Raw genomic sequence first — 15,329 nt, 5'->3', positions numbered from 1 at the left:
ATTGTATGTGTAATATGTTTATGTGTATATAATCTCATAATTTGAACCAAAGGGCATTGAAAAAACGTTCAAAGAGGACAGTTAGACCATTTCTAAAACAGACAGAGGAGCAGAGAATAGATAGTAAAAAACAAACACCATAACAGAACACAGCTAAGCCAAACCAGACCAACTAAACCCAGTCTCATCCTGTCTCATCTCGAACCCAATAGAACAACAAGAGACTGGAGAGAAGCACTATAATATGTCTGAAGTAGTGAATGATGTTTGAGAAGGCTGGGATCAAGACATACGGAATGGTTGGATCAAGACATAAGGGATGGCTGGATCAAGACATAAGGGATGGCTGGATCAAGACATAAGGGATGGCTGGATCAAGACATAAGGGATGGCTGGATCAAGACATAAGGGATGGCTGGATCAAGACATACGGAATGGTTGGATCAAGACATAAGGGATGGTTGGATCAAGACTTAAGGGATGGCTGGATCAAGACATAAAGGATGGCTGGATCAAGACTTAAGGGATGGCTGGATCACGACTTAAGGGATGGCTGGATCAAGACTTAAGGGATGGCTGGATCAAGACTTAAGGGATGATTGGATGAAGACTTAAGGGATGGCTGGATCAAGACATAAGGGATGGCTGGATCAAGACATAAAGGATGGCTGGATCAAGACATAAATCATGGCTGGATCAAGACATAAGGGATGGCTGGATCAAGACATAAATGATGGCTGGATCAAGACATAAATGATGGCTGGATCAAGACATAAGGGATGGCTGGATCAAGACATAAGGGATGGCTGGATCAAGACTTAAGGGATGGCTGTATCAAGACATAAAGGATGGTTGGATCAAGACATAAGGGATGGCTGGATCAAGACATAAGGGATGGCTGGATCAAGACATAAGGGATGGCTGGATCAATACATAAGGGATGGTCGGATATTAGTCCTAAAGCAGCAGTAGTTTTCTTTTAGAGGTCATTCTGTCTTCCACTCTACTCTGTCCTTGTTCCCCTAGGCCACCGAAATGCACTTTAAACACCTCAAATTAAAGCAGGCCATGTCTAATGAAGGCTTTTAGGAAATGCCTGGGTGTCAGGGGCTAAATGAAGTTAGTTAAGAGGTCTAGACCCAGACTCTACTCTTAATCAGTTATGTCTGAAGTAGAGAGGTCCGTAGAGGAATGCCCCCTGCAAAAGAACTGCAGCCCCCCCCCCCAAACACCAGCCACATTAAATAATGGGTAGCGTTCATTTTAAAGTTTAAGGAAAATAATCAAGTAATTAACTTGAGTGGTACTGACAGTGAGGGTGACCTTCATGAAATATATCACTGTGTAGGTGGGCTAACTGCAGAGTCCAATAAACTATATTCCCCATTTCTGGTTAATAACGAGGTCCATAATGAGGTTGATTCTCTCCCCTGTTAATACGCCATATGTATTGTGGCTGCAGAGCCGCTGGTCTAATAACCCTGCAATCAAGATAATAAGGGCTCAGAGAGATAGTGTTGAGTCCCAAAATTGCAACCTAGTCTACATGTAGTGGACTACTTTTGGCTCTGGTCACACTATATATTGAAGAAGGCTCCATTTGGGATATAGCATAGAAGACATTCAGACGGCCCTGAACGCCCTGAGCACTACTACAGTACCGCGGATATACAAGGCTGAGCATTACTACAGTACTGAGGATATACAAGGCTGAGCAATACTACAGTACTGCAGATATACAAGGCTGAGCAATACTACAGTACTGCAGATATACAAGGCTGAGCAATACTACAGTACTGGGGATATACAAGGCTGAGCAATACTACAGTACTGAGGATATACAAGGCTGAGCAATACTACAGTACTGCAGATATACAAGGCTGAGCAATACTACAGTACTGCAGATATACAAGGCTGAGCAATACTACAGTACTGGGGATATACAAGGCTGAGCACTTCTACAGTACTGCAGATATACAAGGCTGAGCATTACTACAGTACTGCGGTACCATTTCAGAGGATATTCAAGGTTGAGCAATACTACAGTACTGCGGTACCATTTCAGAGGAACATGCTTTAAATCCAGATTTGACTTAATCAGAAGATAAAGCTTTAAATCCAGATTTGATTTGATTTAGACAATGAAAAGCTCTGTGTTCTAGTTGGGACCTGTAGTTATCTGGTAGAGTTTTCATGGTCATAGGGTTTGGAAGGCTGCGACCCGTATGGCACACTTCCCCCTATAGGCCCTAGTCAAAAGAAGCACACTATGTAGGTGCCTACTTCCGCACCCCATCTACCCATCATTACGCACACCATCTCCCCATCATTACCCATCATTACGCACACCATCTCCCCATCATTACGCACACCATCTCCCCATCATTACACACACCATCTCCCCATCATTACGCACACCATCTCCCCATCATTACCCATCATTACGCACACCATCTCCCCATCATTACGCACACCATCTCCCCATCATTACGCACACCATCTCCCCATCATTACGCACACCATCTCCCCATCATTACGCACACCATCTCCCCATCATTACGCACACCATCTCCCCATCATTACGCACACCATCTCCCCATCATTACGCACACCATCTCCCCATCATTACCCATCATTACGCACACCATCTCCTCATCATTACGCACACCATCTCCCCATCATTACGCACACCATCTCCCCATCATTACGCACACCATATACCTATCATTACGCACACCATCTCCCCATCATTACGCACACCATCTCCCCATCATTACGCACACCATCTCCCCATCATTATGCACACCATCTCCCCATCATTATGCACACCATATCCCCATCATTACGCACACCATCTCCCCATCATTACGCACACCATCTCCCCATCATTACGCACACCATCTCCCCATCATTACGCACACCATCTCTCCATCATTACGCACACCATCTCCCCATCATTACGCACACATCTCCCCATCATTACGCACACCATCTCCCCATCATTACGTACACCATATCCCCATCATTACGCACACCATCTACCCATCATTACGCACACCATCTCCCCATCATTACGCACACCATCTACCCATCATTACGCACACCATCTCCCCATCATTACGCACACCATCTCCCCATCATTATGCACACCATATCCCCATCATTACGCACACCATCTACCCATCATTACGCACACCATCTACCCATCATTACGCACACCATCTCCCCATCATTATGCACACTTGGACTTCATCATCACCCTGATTACTGTCCCTTTATTTAGCCCTCGGTAGTCTGGCAGTATTGGTCGTGATCATATTTAGGACTCTTCACCTGTTTTGTTTATCTGCCTTTCTTATTCATTAAACTCACTTTCTGCACCTGCTTCCTGTTTCCAAGTGTACACGTTACGCTAGATAATAGGGTGCATTGTGGGACACAGACTCAGAGGTCTAAGTTATTTAATGGGTTAAACAGTGTGAGGATAAACTCATGAGAATTAACGATACTGTAATTTGGTATTTGGTAGACGTCAATAATTCCTGGATTATGGTTCATCTCTGTTTAAACAGTTTGAGTGCAGAGAAAGATAATCCAAGGTTAATTATTGCTGATCTACGTTAATAGACATCCTTTACTCAGTAAACCAATTGAAGACCAATCGCGGATCACTTGAATCTAGGTCTGTGATACTGGTTTATATGTCCACCATTTTTGAATAAACTTTGAAAGAGCAATTTTCTACTTCCAAACATTCACATAATCCTCCATGAGTAAGTACATAGAAATCCAAGTGGGCATGTATTGTTTGGATGAGAGAATGTACAATTAGATAATCTGCAAATCCTAAAGAGATGGGTATCCCCCTGTTTCTGAGTGGTATAATCTCATTGTGACTCAATTGGATCAGTCTAAATCCGGCACGCAGGGGTGCCCGATTTCAAAAGTAGATTTCTCAAAGAACATTCCGTGGAGTGGAGCGGTGGTGGAGATGGCCGACGGCGATGATTATGGGGATAAATCACCCAGGTGATTGCATCGGACACACATGGCTGTGGAGGGGAGGTTAGGGAAACTGATGAGTGGGGAAGTGCTGAAATAGCCACGAAATGGCTGAAGTGCTCCCAGGTGGGTGATGGTATAAGTACAGTAGGTGGACGGAAGGTTTACACCTCACACATTGCAGAACCACTATGTGTGGACGTTAAGTCCAAGGTGTTGTATGACTGCTATTCATTATCTAATGTTGCTTTCTTTATGGGGCCGATAGAGAGATACTTTCTATATAGGGATGTCAATGCTTATGGCCAGTAGAGGGATATCTATAAGTCTCTGTTTCTCTCTCTGTATCTCTCTCTCTCTGTATCTCTCTCTCTCTCTCTCTCTGTATCTCTCTCTCTCTCTGTATCTTTCTCTCTGTATCTCTCTCTCTCTCTGTATCTCTCTCTCTCTCTGTATCTCTCTCTCTGTATCTCTCTCTGTATCTCTCTCTGTATCTCTCTCTCTGTATCTCTCACTCTGTATCTCTCTCTCTGTATCTCCCTCTCTGTATCTCCCTCTCTGTATCTCTCTCTGTATCTCTCTCTGTATCTCCCTCTCTGTATCTCCCTCTCTGTATCTCTCTCTCTGTATCTCTCTCTCTGTATCTCCCTCTCTGTATCTCTCTCTCTGTATCTCTCTGTCTCTCTCTCTGTATCTCTCTCTCTGTATCTCCCTCTCTGTATCTCTCTCTGTATCTCTCTCTGTATCTCCCTCTCTGTATCTCTCTCTCTGCATCCCTCTCTGTATCTCTCTCTCTGTATCTCTCTCTCTTTGTATCTCTCTCTCTCTCTCTGTATCTCTCTCTCTTTGTATCTCTCTCTCTCTGTATCTCTCTCTGTATCTCTCTCTGTATCTCTCTCTCTGTATCTCTCTCTCTGTATCTCCCGCTCTGTATCTCTCTCTCTCTCTGTATCTCTATCTCTCTCTGTATCTCTCTCTGTATCTCTCTCTCTATCTCTCTCTCTCTGTATCTCTCTCTGTATCTCTCTCTGTATCTCCCTCTCTGTATTTCTCTGTATCTCTATGTTTTTCTCTGTGCATCTGTCCCTGGCTGCCATCACACCTTCCCCAGCCAATGGTCGTCACAGAGCAGGAGTTCAACGGACTCTTTAGGAAACTGAACAGCAGGAAGGCTTCTGGCCCGGACAGGGTCTGTCAAGCTACAATTAAGTACAGCGCTGGCCACCTTTCCCCTGTTTTCACATATTCAACCAGTCACTAGAGCGAAGCACTGTTCCTGCCTGTTTCAAACCTTCAATCATTGTCCTGAAAAACAAAAGGTGTCCTGCCTGAATGACTACTAACCTGCAGCGCTCCCCTCTGTCATCATGAAAACCTTTGACCCACTGCAGTTCCCCTACAGAGCTATCAGGGACTGTCCCATCTCTAAACCATCACTGACTCCTCCATCTACCCACTGTAGTTCCCCTACAGAGCCAACAGGGACTGTTCCATCTCTAAACAATCACTGACTCCTCCATCGACCCACTGCAGTTCCCCATCAGAGCCAACAGGGACTGTTCCATCTCTAAACCATCAGAGCCAACAGGGACTGTTCCATCTCTAAACCGTCAGAGCCAACAGGGACTGTCCCGTCTCTAAACCATCAGAGCCAACAGGGACTGTTCCATCTCTAAACCATCATTGACTCCTCCATCGACCCACTGCAGTTTGCTTTCGTCTGTGGAAGACACTGTCAACATGGGCTTACCTTACATCCTCAAATACCCACATAACCCAGAGACATCTGCAAGGATATTGTTTGTGGACTTTAACTCAGAGTTTAATCCCATCATTAAACTCTCTCAGCTCTATCTGTTGGTGGATCACTGACTTCCTGACCAACAGGACGCAACACGTGGAGCTGGGAAAACACCTTTCAGACTCTTTATCCCTGCAAGGACGCGTGCTCTCAACTCAACTCTACTCACTCTACACCAATGACTGTATCTCCAGTAATGAATATGTCAAACTACTGAAATCATAAACGGTCAATGTACACAGATCACATGTTGTTGTTTGTTAGGAAACCTAAAACGTCAATTACTGCGCTACTTAATTTGGTTAATGAATAAACAGAGATTGATGGCTTCAGAATAAACTGCGAAAAAGTCAGAGGTTACTCCGATAAATTATCTATGTACTGAAGACCACATTTCTGATTTCAATTTTGTTTTGGCCCCAGAAGGTCTGAAATATCTTGGCATTTTCCTATCGTCATATATTAATTTCATGGTTGAAGAGAACTTGAAAGCTATAGAGAATTCCTTGAAATCAGACTTTGTGAGACGGTCCTCCCTCTTTTTAACGTTCAGAGCAAGAATTGAAATATTGAAATATTGAAATACAAATACCAGTGGTTCCAAAAATCTAACTAAGCATGTTAACTCAATGTACTGTAATCCGTCATTAATGAAACGATCACTACATTTATATGGAATTCCAAGCAATCTCACATTGCCTTAGAGAAACTAATGATGCCAAAATATAAAGGAAGCATGTCACTTCAGGATATTATTAAAACGTTACATGTCATGTGTAACAGGACAGACTATATACTGGCTCTACCCACCAAAACAAACCCCCCTCTTGGCTAGCAATTGAAGAAGACATGTCCAACCCCATGCCACTTTGATTGATATAATATGAAATACTAACTGAATATCTGAAAGACCATCCAACAAAAATCTGTATCTTGGAACATTCGTAAAAACTGTTGGAAATAAACACGCAGTCTCCTTATGTACCTCTTTTCAAGCAACCATCTGGAGAAATCTACACATATTAATCCATCACATACCGGTATTGGAGAGAGATTGGCTACAGATGGGAGTTTGGACCGTGTCTGAATTGTATAAAGATGTTAAAATGATGGACCTGAACTAACTAAACTCTCTCTCTCTCTCTACATATACAGTGGATTCAGAAAGTACTCAGGCCCCTTGACCTTTTCCCCTAAAAAATGACATGACAACCTTATTCTAAAATGTATTAAACAAAAAAAATTCCCTCATGAATCTGTACACGATACCACATTATGACAAAGCAAAAACATAAGTGTTCAGACCCTTTACTCAGTACTTTGTTGAAGCACCTTTGGCAGCGATTACAGCCTGAAGTCTTCTTGGGTATGACGCTACAAGCTTGGCACACTTGTATTTGGGGAGTTACTCCCATTTTTCTCTGCAGATCCTCTCAAGCTCTGTTAGGTTGGATGGGGAGCGTTGCTGCACAGCTATTTTCAGGTCTCTCCAGAGATGTTAGATCGGGTCCAAGTCCGGCTTCCGTCTGGCCACTCTACCATAAAGGCCTGATTGGTGGAGTGCTGCAGAGAAGGTTGTCCTTCTTGAATGTTCTCCCATCTCCACAGGGAAACTCTGGAGCTCTGTCAGAGTGACAATTGGGATTTTCTCTCTCTCTCTCTCTCTCTCTCTCTCTCTCTCTCTCTCTCTCTCTCTCTCTCTCTCAGACACACAAATTAGCTTCCATGTTGACACCTCAGTCAGAATGCATAGAGAGAGTGTGACTCAAATAATTGACTAGCTCAAAGCTGAATCCGACTGGCTCACTATTGCAGTGTAGCGATCGCTCTCCTCTTGTTCCATCAACAGCAACATGAAGCCTGAGATCAGTAGTTCAGTTCACACAGTTCTAACTCAACGACAGACTTCGCTGTGATGCATTATTAGTATAGCGCACCGATTGGTGTCACCTCGTTAGATCCTGAGACCAGAACAAATGGTCTATTGATTCTGTATCCTCACAACAACATTTGCAGCACTGTGGTGATTGTATTGCTCCAAATATTCAACATTTTGTTGGTGGAAAGAATTCGGTAAAATAATTTTAGCTGAAAACCACAAAGTGTTGAATCTTGCATTATTTTATATTTCAACTCGTGCACCCTGCACCATGGAATCGGTACATCAAAAATCTCTTCCCAGCTATTTTATAATCTGTATGGCACAGCTGTCAACATCCTGGTCCTCAAATAAAACTGGTATACTTTCCTATTTATGCTATTTTTGTTCCTCCACCAGTTTTGGTCCTTTATATTGGGCAGACAGTTCTCTACTTCCTCCCGCTGTCACCTGCCTTCTCCATTTTTGGGATAATACTGTAATCAATTGGTTGTGATCTTGGACTGAGCAGACCTTTCCGATACCTTCATGATAATGCCATAACTCTACCATTCCAATTTACAATATAATAATAAAACAAAATACCCTTTTCAACACATATTAACCATAAATACAGGTATTTTATCAACCAGCACATTTAAGTTCAGCCATAATATTTGTTGGATTATGTGTTCAATATTTTCAGGGGGATGAAATTGACATTTTAACCAGCTCTGCAATGCTTGTTTGAAAAAGATAGATAGTTTGTACAAGGTTTAATTTTCAATTAATTTAAAATGAGACATGTCAGTCTGCACAAAGGAAGAACATTTATGAGATTTTCTTAGTAATCTACTTGAGAACGATTAATGGTTCAAGTAAAAATGTTTATACGTACACTGTAAGTGAAGTTTTTAGAGAGAGGTTTAATGCTTTTACTGTATATGTAATAATCTCAACCCCACCCAGTTCATATTCATTATATAGATAGGCACGCTTTATCTCGTCTGGTTTAGCATCCCAGATAAAGAAACATATTTTTGCCTCAAATGATTTTGAAAAATGAATAATCAGGAGTAGGCAGCGCCTTAAGCAATTGAATAAACTGAGATATGACTAAGGAGTTAATCAGTGTAATTTTTCCAGAAATAGACAGTTATTTACCTCTCCATGGTTGCACAATCTTGTCTATTTTTACTAGTTCTCTTTTGAAATTCATTGCGGAGAGCTCATTTAAATTGTTTATGATATGAATCCCAAGGGTTGTCTACTTCACCGTCAGCCCATTTTATAGGTAAACTGCAGCGTAATGTAAACGTTTTTTTTTTTAAATATCCAATACATCATATTGTTTCAGCCAGAAAAGTTATCTAGATCTTCAGAGACATTGGTTCTAAGGTTCTATGGTTCCAAGGTTCCAAGGTTCTAAGGTTCTAAGGTTCCAAGGTTCTAAGGTTCGGAGGTGTTGATGTTCTAAGACTCTAAGGTTATAAGGTTCTAGCTTGTGGACGTAATATAAAACATGAGTCATCAGCATACATACATTTGTTTTTTAAGCCTTGGATTTCTAATCCTCTAATGTTGTTATTTGATCTGATTTTAATAGCTAGCATTTCGATGGCGATAACAAATATATATGGTGACAGTGGCCACCCTTGTTTAACTCCTCTTGACAGTTTAAAACTTTTTGATAAGTAGCCACTATTTACTATTTTACACTTGGGGTTGCAATATATACCTTTTACCAATTGAAAAAGAGACTCACCGAAATACCCCCAAAAATACAGGCATTTATATATAAAATCCAGTCTTACTTAATCAAAGGTCTTTTCAAATCCGTTATGAATATGAGGCCTGGTTTCGTAGATGTTTCATGTTGTTCTATTATTTCTAGTAGTCATCTTAATATGTCTATAATGTATCGTCCATGTAAAAAAACTGTCTGATCAGGATGAACAAAGCTGGTAAAACCCTTTTAACTTCTGAGTGCTATGTATTTCAATAGTATTTTTGCATCACAACATTGAAGTGTAAGGGGCCTCCAGTTTTTTTAGATAGACTGGGTCTTTATGTTTGCCATCTGGGTCTTGTTTTAATAATAGTGAAGCCAGACCTTCCTGCTGAGTACCTGACACCATTTTTATAGGAGCAGTTAAAACAATCTAGCAGTGGAGCTTCGAGAATATAAAAGAAGGCTTGATCTCTATCGTTATGCCATCAAGCCCTGGGGTTTTTACAGACTGAAAGGATTTAATAACCTCAAAAAGTTCTTCCTCTGTAATTTGGCCGTTGCACTGATCTTTCTGTGCATTTGTTAATTTTCTATTTTTGTATTATTTGGAAGGAATTTGACGATGAGACAGAAATTACTTGTTAACTTTAATTACTTGTTACTCATATTTCTTATTCTTATCCATTTTTTTTAAACTGCATTGTTTGTTAGGGGCTCATAAGAAAGCCTGTCACTGTAAGGTCTACACCCGTTGTATTCGGCGCATGTGAATAATAACATTTGATTTGATAAAAAAAAATGTAGTTTCCTCTTTTAAAATATCATTAGGAGAATCATGGATTAGTTACTGCAAATTATTTTGGGTAGCGTTCCTGTGTTGGAGATTCAGGAAGAATTTGGTGCATTTTCTCCATATTCCATCCAGTTTGCTTTATGTTTGTAATAGATTACATTAGATCGTTCTTGACTAAGTTCCTGCAATTATTTTTCCTCGCTAATGTTTTGTATCTCTGTTGTTAGTTCCCCTTTCTGTTTGAGTGACAATGTTTTTTTTTTTGCTGGGGAACATAACAGTTCCCCAGTTCTCTAACTCAATACGCCAAGGATAAACAGCACTGTGATGCAGTTTGAGTTTAAAAAAATATATATATAGACGACAGAATGGAGGTCAACGGAGGTGAGTGTAGCCATGGGAAACTGTAAGCTGTAAAAAAAACAAAAAATCTGCTAACTTTCCCAAAATTCCCAAATTTTCCAGAACTTTGAGGATTCTGGATGTCCTGTTAAAACCGCTTAGGGATAGGGGGCAGTATTTTCACATTCGGATGAAAAACATGGCCAAATTAAACTGCCTCCTACTCAGACTCAGAATGTAGGATATGCATATTATTAGTATATTTGGATAGAAAACACTCTGAAGTTTCTAAAACTGTTTGAATGATGTCTGTGAGTATAACAGAACTCATATGGCAGGCAAACACCTGAGAAAAATCCAACCATGAAGTGGGAAATCTGAGAATTGTAGTTCTTCTTTTGAATCCCTATCGAAACTACAGTGTCTAAGGGGTCACGTTGCACTTCCTAAGGCTTCCATTGGCTGTCAACAGCCTTTAGAAACTTTTTTTATCCTTCTCCTGTTACTGAGCAGAAAATAGGAGCTCAGTCAATCAGTGGCCTGTCTGAGGACAAGGGACTTGGTGATGCGTGAGCCCGCGAGCACGCCGTTCCTTCATTTTCTTCTGGAATGAATACGCATTTGTCCGGTTGGAAAATTTTTGCATTTTTACGTAAAAAATACCCTAAATATTGATTGTAAACATCGTTTGACATATTTCTACAAATGGTAATGGAACTTTTGAGCTTTTCGTCTATTTATTTGCGCCCCCGCCTCGTGCCTTTGGAATAGTGTTCTGGACGAGCCCACAAAACAGAGGTATTTGGACATAAATTATGGACTTTATTGAACAAATTAACATTTCTTGTGGAAGTGGGAATCCTGCGAGTGCATTCCGCCGAAGATCAGCAAAGGTAAGAAAAGATTTATAACACTATTTTAGAGTTTTGTTGACGCCGTGACTTTGTGGCTAACTGTATAGCTTGCATTGATGGTTGAGCTATGTACTCAGAATATTGAACAATGTGCTTTCGCTGTAAAGCCTTTTTGAAATCAGACAATGTGGTTGCATTAACGAGAAGTGTATCTTTAAAATGGTGTAAAATAGTCGTATGTTTGAGAAATTGAAATTATTCGATTTTTGTTGTTTTGAATTTCGCGCCATGCTATTTTGTCAAATGATCCCGTTAACGGGAACCTATCTCGAAGGGGTCCTCAACAGGTTAATTCCCTTCTGATTCTGGAAATTTCTGCAAAAACCTGTGAATTTTAGGAAGGTTACCGTAACTTTGCAAGCCTACTAGCTACACACTTAGCACTTTTTTTTTCTATCTAGACGCTAAAAGGGATCTTCGTCTGTTCCCATAGCATAACCCTTTGAATTAGCCTTTTAGTTCCAGAATCCTTTCCACAGAGGGTTCTCCTAAAGTATGGTGATAACCAAACAGCATCTAAGAGTGTAGTTATCATTTAACAATCCACATTCTGAGACCTAGAAGTGGTTGTTTCCTTTGTGGGCTTTTGTGGGTAACAATGCTTTGTGGGTGGTACATGTCGATGGATTCAGAAGGTTTCCTGGTTTTGAGCCCAGGTTGGAGCAAGAAGAGGGACGGAGCCAACACTTACCAGTAGTGTAATTCCTTCACCTCTCCGTCTCTAAGTCAAGGACAGCGCAGTGATGGCGTGTGAGTTTTTATGTTTATGTACCCGTATGACATTATGATTTATGAACACTTAGTCCAGGACGCTGAGCAACATTGTTTGGCTTAATTACTCAACCCAACTCTTTAGGAGTTTCCCCCCTTGCAGCAATTTGCAATTACTGGGACGTTTTAGAGTAATGACCCAGCAATTAATGGTGTTAAATTGATGAAACAAGACAAATAATGATTCCTTATAGTTCGCCAGAAGCTGGGTTTCCATCCAATTGGCGACAGATTTACATGCAAATATTCTCAAATCAGCATATAAACAATATGGGCATTTTTCCACCAGAGATTTGTTTTCATCAAATTGACTGGTTGGGGTTAAACGGCTGTGTGTGATCACGTAGTGCAAATAAAAATCACTTTAGTAGTTAAACTCCCATGTATCAAATTAAAAATAGAATTTAAATGTGTTTCCATCTCATTTTCAACTCTACTGATGGTTTTTGTCACAAACATTTGAGTTATTTAGAGAATGTGCCCACTCTGCTGTTGTTAGTCAACAGCTGGCAGATACAGCCTGGGTATATGATGAGATTATTATGGACAAAACAGATACAGTCCGGGTATAGCCTACTATATGATGAGATTATTATGGACAAAACAGATACAGTCCGGGTATAGCCTACTATATGTCTCACGCTCTGACCTAGGAGAGTTGTGTTTGTCTGTTTATTTAGGTCAGGGTGTGATATGGGTGGGCAGTCTTATGTTTTTTTGTTTCTATGTTTTGTTCTGGTTTTCTTGTTCTAGATTGAGTTTTGATGATCTCCAATTAGAGGCTGCTGGTTCGTGTTGTCTCTAATTGGAGATCATATTTAAGTTGGGGTTTTTGTGGGTAGTTGTTTTCCGTTTTGTGTGTGTTACCTGACGGAACTGTTGGTGGTCGTTTTGTTGTTTTTGTTAAGTGTTTCATTAATAAAGTAAATATGAGCACTCTACACGCTGCACCTTGGTCCCCTTTAGACGACCCTTGTTACAATAAGAGCGAGATTATTTTTATTTGTCAAACAAATCAAATCAAAGTTTATTTGTCACGTGCGCCGAATACAACAGGTGTAGACCTTACAGTGAAATGCTTACTTACAGGCTCTACCCAATAGTGCAGTAAAAAGGTATTAGGTGAACAACAGGTAAGTAAATGGCAGCAAGGCATCGATAATCATGTCACCAGAGTAATATTTATTGGAAAGGAGCATCAAGATTACGACCCTGTGAAGTTCATCGTCTATAGGCTAAGAGAAACTGCTTTCCCGAGTCGCAGTGGGAGGACCACACAATATCACGTGACTCCAAGTATTTCACTTTGATATGATGTTCATTTCATCCATATTTGTTTATAGAGGTTGTTCAACCGCCATTTCTCGCATAATTAATTTAACAGACACAAAAAAAGATCCCACCTTGTCTAACTTATTTTGTTTTTTGAAAACATGTTCAATAGTTCTCTAAATAGGTCTATATAACACGCTGCTGTTGTTAGAATCGTAATACACTAGAGGACTGAAGACATAGAGACATGTAATTAGAGGACTGTTGATATAGAGATACAGTGGCAAGAAAAAGTATGTGAACCCTTTGGAATTACCTGGATTTCTGCATAAATTGGTCATAATGACTGATCTTCATCTAAGTCACAACAATAGACAAAGATTTTTCTTGTCTATATTGAATACATCATTTAAACTTTCACAGTGTAGGTTGGAAAAAGTATGTGAACCCCATAGGCTAAATGACTTCTCCAAAAGCTAATTGGAGTCAGGAGTCAGCTAACCTTGAGTCAAATCAATGGGACAAGATTGAAGATGTTAGTTAGAGCTGCCCTGCCTTATAAAAAAAACTCACACAATTTGAGTTTGCTATTCACAAGAAGCATTGCCTGATGTGAACCTTGATTACCTTGAAGAAAAGAGATATCAAAAGTCCTAAGATTAAGAATTGTTGACTTGCATGAAGAAGGAAATGGTTACAAAAGTATCTCTAAAAGCCTTGATGTTCATCAGTCCACGGTAAGACAAATTGTCTATAAATGGAGAAAGTTAAGCACTGTTGCTACTCTCCCTAGGAGTGGCCGCCCTGCAAAGATGACTGCAAGAGCACAGTGCAGAATGCTCAATGAGGTTAAGAAGAATCCTAGAATGTCAGCTAAAGACTTAGAGAAATCACTGGAACATGCTAACATCTCTGTTGACGAGTCTATGATACGTAAAACACTAAACAAGAATGGTGTTCATTGGTAGGACACCACGGAAGAAGCCACTGCTGTCCAACAAAAACATTGCTGCACGTCTGAAGTTCGCAAAAGAGCACCTGGATGTTCCACAGCACTTCCGGCAAAATATTCTGTGGACAGATGAAACTACAGTTGAGTTGTTTGGAATGAACACACAACACTATGTGTGTGAGAAAAAAAGGCACAAAACAACAACATCAAAACCTTCCCACTGTAAAGTATGGTGAAGGGAGCATCATGGTTTGGGGCTGCTTTACTGCCTCAGGGCCTGGACAGCTTGCTATCACTGACGGAAAAGTTAATTCCCAAGTTTCTCAAGACGTTTTGCAGGAGAATGTTAGGCTATATGTCCGCTAATTGAAGTTCAACAGAAGTTGGGTGATGCAACAGGACAACGACCCAAAACATAGAAGTAAGTCAACAACAGAATGGCTTCAACAGATGAAAATATGCCTTCTGGAGTGGCCCAGTCAGTCCTGACCTCAACCTGATTGAGATGCAGTGGCATGACCTCAAGAGAGCAGTTCACACCAGACATCCCAATTACATTGCTGAACTGAAACAGTTTTGTAAAGAGGAACGGTCCAGAATTCCTCCTGACCGTTGTGCAGGTCTGATCCGTAACTACAGAAAACGTTTGGTTGAGGTTATTGCTGCCAAAGGAGGGTCAACCAGTTATTAAATCCAATGTTTGACATAATTTTCCCACCCTTCACTGTGAATGTTTACACAGTCTGTTCAATAAAGACATGAAAACGTATAATTGTTTGTGTGTTATTAGTTTAAGCAGACTGTGTTTGTCTATTGTTGTGACTTAGATGAAGATCAGATTATTTTTTATGACAGATCTATGCAGAAATCACATACTTTTTCTTGCCACTGT

At 40.6% G+C, this 15,329-nt stretch overlaps 1 protein-coding gene across 1 annotated transcript in view; it reads right to left on the bottom strand.

The window, feature by feature from the left end:
• LOC115173255 (CUB and sushi domain-containing protein 2) overlaps positions 1 to 15,329 on the bottom strand; it is a gene marked incomplete in the record, with an annotated part of 501,741 nt that overhangs the window by 356,314 nt on the left and 130,098 nt on the right.

This window comes from Salmo trutta, chromosome 34, assembly GCF_901001165.1.
Source record: "Salmo trutta chromosome 34, fSalTru1.1, whole genome shotgun sequence".
Taxonomy (NCBI): Eukaryota; Metazoa; Chordata; class Actinopteri; order Salmoniformes; family Salmonidae; genus Salmo; species Salmo trutta.
Note: the sequence above shows the minus strand (reverse complement) of the source record. Positions and strands in the feature narration are given on the sequence as shown.